Source organism: Anolis carolinensis, chromosome 1 (assembly GCF_035594765.1).
Source record: "Anolis carolinensis isolate JA03-04 chromosome 1, rAnoCar3.1.pri, whole genome shotgun sequence".
NCBI lineage: Eukaryota > Metazoa > Chordata > Lepidosauria > Squamata > Dactyloidae > Anolis > Anolis carolinensis.
Window position 1 is genome coordinate 242,206,730 of NC_085841.1, and position 7,408 is coordinate 242,214,137.

The window sequence follows — 7,408 nt, forward strand, 5'->3', positions numbered from 1 at the left end:
AGGCATTACTTTTCATTCAACACTCGTATTTCTACTTAAAATAATAACTGATTAAGGATTTTTTTGTGAATGGGAATATATTTGATTACACCTTTTTGTCCCGATCACCACAAAGTAAACTACATGTCCATCCGCTGCCTGCCAGATATGATGCTTCGTGTGGAAGCTAGGACAGACCTGGTCCCTGAACGATTGGTCCCTTTGCTGCCAACACAGTCAAGTGCCCTTTTCACTACTTGGCTTGCCCTGTGGATGTGTAATGCCTGTTTATAGGGCAGCGCCTCAAACTCCCCATTACTCTGGTTTAATATCCCAGCCTCCCCTCCCTTCCTCGTTGTTCATTGACAAGCAAAAACGTGTCACACAGCAGAGGCTGCCAACAAACATCAGGAAGGGGACAATGCCTGATGGCTGCAACGCCAGACATATTTCACAGAGACAAGAGCTCCATTGAGCATCCTTCGCCTTCCCACCCTACTCTCCTTAGGAGGGAATTATCCATTGGGAAAGCAACAATGACACAGTACCCAGGGTGGCAACAGTGAGTCTATCAGGCCCACTGTTCATTCCCCTCCCAACACACAATTGTGTTCAAATCCACCCCTGCCTAAGAAACGTGCTTCCGGCCCAAACTGGCTACAGCCCCTGGAATGCTTATTAATAATTGACTGGCCTAGATGGTTCTTTTGTGCAGATCCTCTTTCAGACTAATATTTCCAGTCTTAACAGGCCCTCTTGCCAGAGTTGCCTCCTGCGGCCTGTGTGGCAGGGCTGCGAGGGAGGGAGGGAGTGGGAAGCAAGTTTTTCAGATTTCTCTCCACTTGTTTGTTTGCTGATTGGCACGAGTGACTCTTGCAATATCAAACTTTTACTCCGTGGGTAGAAGAAAGAATGTGGCTGCTTTCCAGGCAGGCCGGCAGACCTGGCACGCAGGGAGAAACTGTAGCTCAGAGGAAGAACGCATGGTTTGCATGGAAAAGGCCTCAGGTTGTATTCTGGAGTTTAAATGATCTGGGACCACTGATGGGAAAGATCTCCATTTTGTCTCCAGTGAATGATTCCTATAGTCCACCTGCCAGTTAGATAAGATCAAATTGAACATGATCAGCATTCCCCACCTGGCTGCTCCAGGGATATGGAGTACAGCTCCCAGTAACAATGGCCTTTATTGAAGTTGTTTGGAGTTGAAGGGAAGAGTAATTCAAAATATCTTGGAGGATTTAGCTGGGGCTAGGAGGTTGAGCCCTCAGTGAGCTGCTGAACTTGCTGACTGAAAAGTTGCCAGTTTGAATCCGGGGAGCAGAGTGAGCTCTCACTGTCATCTCCAGCTTCTGCCAACCTAACAGTTTGAAAACATGTAAATGTGAGTAGATCAATAGGTACTGCTCCAGCGGGAAGCTAACGGCACTCCATGCAGTCATGCCGGCCACATGACTTTGGAGGTATCTACAAACAATGCCGGCTCTTTGGCTTAGAAATGGATATGATGAGCACCAACCCCCAGGGGCGGACACAACTAGACTTAATGTCAGGGGAAAACTTTTACCTTTATCTAGGAGGTTGAGGTAAAGACAAGGAGTTCCATGCCAGTGAAGTAGAGTAGTCAGTCCATGTTTTAGTCTGTGCTGATGTATCATATCCCTTAAACAGAACCAGGTCCTTGGAACACTCCTCTGAAGCTTAGGTTAAAACGTGGAGAATATTCACCACTTCTGTCAGACGGAGATGCACCATCCTACTGACATGAGAATCAACAGCCATCAATGGACACAGGAACAAATACCCTGGAAACTTCTATGTTCCTATGGGTAGGTGACACTATGGCATCCATGGCTACTGTGAAAGTGATGATCCAGACCTAAGAGTCCATGAATAGCGACTGATATATAATTAAAGCCTGATAATATTCTAGGTCTTTCAGTAACAGAGGGGCATATCAGTATTGGTGGAAAAAGCAGGAAGAGCTGGAGCAAGATGCAAAGCTTTACACATGAATATGTGTATGAGTTAACTGCAAATTAAAAAGCTGTTGTCATGAAGGCACTCATTTTATTCCACATATAAACTCCTGGAAAATGATTACCTATGTTATCAAATTCAGGCAACACACACCAGTTTCTCCTGAATGGTATCCCCGAAACTAGGTCTGCAAAAATAACTCTATAGCAGCCCAGTGCCTCCATCAAGTTGCCCACATGGCCATGAGCAAAGTTTCTCTACATTTGACTTTATCACATGATGCTGCTATATTCTGTGTGATTAGTGTAGTTCAAGGAGTCCCTGATGGTGCAGTGTGTTAAACCCTTGTGCCAGGAAGCAGCCAGTCTTTGAAGCTACAAGGCCATTAAATGCTAATCAAGGTGAGTAATTGCAGCATTCATACTTGTTGCACCGAGACTATTCATTGCCATTCAGCCTGGTCAACCAAGGATTCCGCAAGGTAAAAAGCAGCTAGGCTTGCAAGCAGCAAGGCTATTCAGTTCTGTTCAACCTGGCCAACCAAGATTTCCCCTAGGTAGAAAACCACCAGGCTTTGAAGCCACAAGGCTACTCCATTCCATTCAACCTGGCCTAGCAAGGATGTCCTATGTAGAAAGCGGCCAGGCTTTTAAGCAGCAAGACTATTCAGTGCAATTCAAGCTGGCCAAATAATGATTTCCCTACAAAGGAAATAGCCAGGCTTCAAAGCAGCTCTTTGATTGAGTGTGCTACTCCAGCTCACCAAACAAGGATTCCCCTAGGTATAACACAGCCAGGCATTGAAGCTGCAAGGCTATTCAGTGCAATTCAACCAGGCCAACGAAGGATTAACCTTGGTAGAAGGCAGCCAGGTTTTGAAGCAGCAATACTACTCTGTACTATTGAAGCTGACCAACCAAAGATTCCACTAGGTAGCAAGCAGCCAGGCTTTGAAGCAGTGATGCTATTCATTGCAATTCTAGCAGCCCCAAAAACCATTCCCCTAGAATGCAGGTACCCAGCCTTCCAAGCAGCAAGCCTATTCCATCTCACCAAACAAGGATTCCTGTAAGAAGAAAACAGCCAGGCTTTTGAGGCTGCTATTCTACTTGGCCAACAAATGATTCCCATAAGCCACAGCAATGCGTGGCTGGGCACAGCTAGTATAATAATAAAATATAATAATTGAGTCCCCTTTGGGGTGAGAAGAGTGGGATATAAATGTAGTAAATAAATAAATAAATAAATAATGTAATACAATTATAATAATATAAGTAGTGGTATCTCTCGCTCACCCCGCTGGGGCTCATGAAAAGGATTTTCACTCCCAGTATTCTTCCTTTCCGTAACTAGGCCACAGAGCCTCAGCTTCACATAACTTGCCAAGCCGAACTGAGTGGCAAGGAGGCAGGCCTATCCGTCCCTTGCAGCCCCGCCCATGCTGGTTGCTAAAGGGAGGAGACTGCTTGGCTGTTGCTAAGGGGCATGGTTTTTCTTGTCTTAGGTGTGACAGGTTTGTGATAGTAGGTTTGTGAATATCTTGAAACACTCACCAGTTCTAATGCTATGTTTTGTCCAAATTTCACAGCAATCAGTGAAGTAGTTTGGGAGATATGAGGTCCCCACAAACAGACATTACATTTTATTTATATAAAGATATTTCACAATTCCTGCAAAGTCAAAAGTATTTTTAAAAATTATCTCTTTCATTTGATGTGAATGGACAAGAGGGACAGTCCTGCTGCTTGCATCCTCAACTAGCCGGTCACCCCTTCCCGCAGCTGCGCAGCATTGCCAAAACGCTGCGTTGCCAGCCATGCCCCCATTGTTAGAAATAAGTGGTTGAGGGCGCAAGCGGCAGAATTTAGTGGGGAAGGATTTGCAAAGCTCATTCATCATTATGGTAAGTGCCTAGATTTGAATGGTGACTACGTGAGATGTGGTATTTGGATGTGGCTTTCAACTACATATGGTAAATGTTTTCTCCTATACTTTGTTCATTTTTAATTCCAAAACGTAACCGACTTTGTGGATAGCCCTCATATTTACAAAGCATTAGTTCAACTACAGTCATGTCTCATTTTAGAAATGGGACATCTTCTTAAAGAGATAGTATAGTTATCTTTTTAACATTATCTCAAGATACAATTAGTCTTAAGAATTTGAAAGGTTGTCTTTTATTACATATGCAGAACTGATAACACCAGAGTTCTTCTAATCAATCCTCTGAACTGGAATATACAATTGATGCCATACCATTTTTTGTTTGAATCTATCAAAATAGTCTGCACCTGTCCTTGACCTTATAATGTTCCTGCTCAGGTTTTCAGCTCTTCATCATACATTGGAGACCATATATTCAAATTTTCAGAATGATAAGAACTAAACATTTTACTGGGTTGAAATGAAAATGTTCAGGATTTTTCCATGAGACCACGCTTGGAAAGAGGAGGATTTAAATAAAGACAACAACAAGGAGAGGGCAGAAGAAGCAAATAAGAGGAATAAGAAGGGGAGAGAGAAGAAGCAGCCACCAGAAACAGAGACTGGGACTGTGTGTGGCTTACTAACTAAATCAAGTAGGGGAAACTGTGGCGGGTCTAGGGGCCAATACCAGAACTACCATAATGACCATCATCTCCCTTGGTGGAACCACACAGCTATTTTTTGTGTGTGTGTCAGGAGTGACCTGAGAAACTGCAAGTCACTTCGGGTGTGAGAGAATTGGCTGTCTGCAAGGATATTGCCCAGGGGATGCCCGAATGTTTTGATGTTTTTACCATCCTTGTGGGAGGCTTCTCTCATGTTCCCGCATGGAGCTGGTGCTGATAGAAGGAGCTCATCCATGCTCTTCCTGGGTTGGATTCGAACTGGCAACCTTCAGGTCAGCAACCCAACTTTCAAGTCAGCAGTCCTGCTGGCACAAGGGCTTAATCCACTGCACCACTGGGGGCACATACAGCTGAAATTCTATGACAAAGGTGACCTCACATTTTGGAAATTCTGTTTGTTTGTTTTTTTGGCTTAAAGCAAGGCAGCCAGGAGCCACTTGTTAAAGGATTATCATGCTTCCTAGAGGCTTCTTGGACCATTTTAGTTTCCTCTTTGTTTTCACCATTTTCTTCAGGCCTGAGTCTTCCAAGCATATTGGACTGGGCTAGTAGGGATCCACGACCCACAAAAAGAAAACGGAGACAAAAAACACTTGTTAGTTGATATTGCCCAATCCCTGTCTACCTCCCTTTGATGCAAAATGCTTTGAATCACTGTGAAACACTATGAATCATAAACAATGTTTACTTTATTTTTATTAAAAGTTTACATAGAATAATACAGTAGATTGTCCCCTACTCACCCGCCCGTTCCCACAGCTAACATGCAGACTAATGGAGTCAGACAATAGCAAGCAGGAACAGAGTAGAGCATCTAATGAAAATTAATATCTCAAAGTGCTCACAATGGATGTTTTCAGAACAACATGCATTTTGATGGTGTGCCATATTCAGAATTTAAATTAGACTTTTCCAAAGTCTCCTCATTACTTTCCATGGTTGAAGGGGGATTTGAACTCTGGTGTCCCAGAGACCTAGCCCAACACTTAAGACACTCTATGTTGGCATAATTTTATAACTCAATTTTGCAACATATGAGTATAGGACTAGAGCTCCAAGACACTGGAGTTCAAATCCATCCTCAAGCATGGAAATTCATGGATGGTCTTGGGCAAGTCGCATTCTCTCAGGGTTCAAGGATGGGAATGACAACCCCCCCCCCCGAACAAATCTTAAGAAAAAAAACTTAAGATAACTTTGCCAAAGGGTTGCAGAAAGGGAAAAATGACTTGAAGGCACACAACAATCAGAGCAACAATGCTGAGACTGTAATCTAATATTTACTTACCTGGCAGAGAGTCCCATCAGACACAATTGGTCTGCCTCTGTGTTAATGTGTGTTGGTTTGCACTTTAGTACGTCAACGTCAAATTGAAGGCACATAATAACACACACAGCAAATGCATTCTATGTGGCTTCAACAGTATTTTCAACTGTTTTGTCTCTAGCAAGATAAGACTTAAATGTCATTTCTTCAATAGCTCAAAGGTCTAAAGTCTGTTGAGCCATCATCTGATGGATAGGATCACAATCAAAGTTGGCACTGCTACTTGACACTCAGTTCTGAAGCGTTCCATTGTTCATCTATTTTTAATGCTCTCCCAGACTCTACCTACGAGAAATGAATGAGAAATCCAAACCAAATGTTAAAATATGAAGAACCTGTTCTCTCCACACTTTATCATTACTGCAATACATGAGGCATAGATAGGATTTATTTCTCCAAACATACACTTGAATTTCCAACTCTTGAATGTGAGGTTGTTGATTGTATAGTTATGGTGAATCCTTCTGCCAACTATCTATTTTCTTTTGCAATAAAGGGATCATCTAAATAGGAGGTCCTCCAAGTGTTTCAGATTGCAATTTCGTTCAGGGATTCCTTAGAGTTTTTGTAGTCAAACACATCTGGAGAACAACTTGGAAAAGTTATTTTTGGAATGAAGTTCCCAGAATCCATCAACTAGCATAGACGCTGGTCATTTCTGGGAGGCTATACTTGTCAAGAAGGGAACAATTTAGGGATTGCCATTCTAACTAATGCCTTTTAACAGAAGTTAACATTTTGACATTTCTTCCCTGGAATGCCAAAATTCAAAATCTGAAATCATTGAATGGATGGCTGATAGTTACACCTTTGTTTTCTGATTATTTAATATACACACATTTTGTTTCACACAAAATTATTAGAAGTAGTGTATAAAATTATCTTCAAGTTCTGTGTATAAGATGTATATGAAACACAAATTAATTTTCTGTTTAGGATTGGGTCCCATTCCCAAGATATCACATTATGTGTGTATGTGCAAATACAGGTATTTTAAAATCTGAAAAAAAAGTCTAAATCCAAACCCTTATGGTATTGAACATTTAGGATAAAGGATACTCAACTGGTATTGACCATGCAATGTTGGGCATCAGAATTATAAGTATTTTTTTCAGCACCCATAGACATGAGAATGGGGTGAGGGCCTCAGATAATTTCCTACCAGTGTTTGTCTGATTGCAATTTTTTTTTTCATCCCTCTCCTCTTTTTGTGCTGGAGTAATTTTCATGTTTCATGTTCTCTTACTAATATCAGTTGGTGAGGGAAGCAGCACCCTCACCAATTTTTTTTTGTATGTCAGGAGCGACTTGAGAAACTACAAGTCGCTTCTGGTGTGAGAGAATTGGACATCTGCAAGGATGTTGCCTAGGGGACGCCCGGATGTTTTGATGTTTTTACCATCCTTGTGGGAGGCCTCTGACAGAGGGAGCTCATCTGCACTCACCCCAGGTTGGATTCAAACTGGTAACCTTCAGGTCAGCAACCCAACCTTCAAGTCATCTGTCCTGC

General features: G+C 42.4%; 1 long non-coding RNA gene across 1 annotated transcript; it reads right to left on the minus strand.

The window, feature by feature from the left end:
- Positions 1 to 3,586: 3,586 nt before the first annotated feature.
- LOC134295296 (uncharacterized) lies at positions 3,587 to 7,408 on the minus strand. The gene is made up of 2 exons (XR_010001823.1): positions 5,860 to 7,408; positions 3,587 to 5,116 (listed from the first exon to the last, which is right to left on the minus strand). It is a non-coding gene; the product is annotated as an uncharacterized LOC134295296 (long non-coding RNA).